Source organism: Taudactylus pleione, unplaced genomic scaffold (genome assembly GCF_031769625.1).
Source record: "Taudactylus pleione unplaced genomic scaffold, aTauple2 ptg001463l, whole genome shotgun sequence".
Classification (NCBI taxonomy): Eukaryota; Metazoa; Chordata; class Amphibia; order Anura; family Myobatrachidae; genus Taudactylus; species Taudactylus pleione.
The window spans coordinates 1067418-1067970 of record NW_028285861.1 but is presented as its reverse complement, the minus strand read 5'-3'; positions in this window follow the sequence as shown (position 1 = coordinate 1067970).

Below are 553 nucleotides of genomic sequence, written 5' to 3'. Positions count from 1 at the left end.
CTAGAGACAATGTCAGGTCTGAAAATAATGCATTCAGCAACTTCTACCCAAAGAGATCTACCACTAGTGCCAATAGCGCTGAGGCTCTTCCCACATACGATGCCCCGTGTGCCCGACGCAAGACAATCTTAGTAGTGGTTATACAAAACGTTACATTGACTCATTAAAACAAAATTTCTCCATAGACCACTTTAGTAAATGAGCAGAGGGTGCTATGCAAACATTTCCAAATTCACACCAAGAACATAGGCACACACTTACAGCAGGTAAGTTTTATTTCACAAGTTAAGAAAAATAAAAAAATTAATATACAACAGGTAAAAAAATTGCAGGATAACATTCACATATCTTGGGGGGTAATCGGTATGAAACACCGCCGGCCGCATGGCTGGCAGTTCGATTCCCGGCAGCGGCAGCCCGACAGCTCAACAGATCCCAGCAGCGGAAGCCCGACAGCGCTGGAAATCCCGATCGTCCCCAGGTAAGTAGTAACTAACCAAACCCCCCCCAACCCTCCTTAGGGGTGCCTAACCCTAACCCCCCCTTCCCCGCT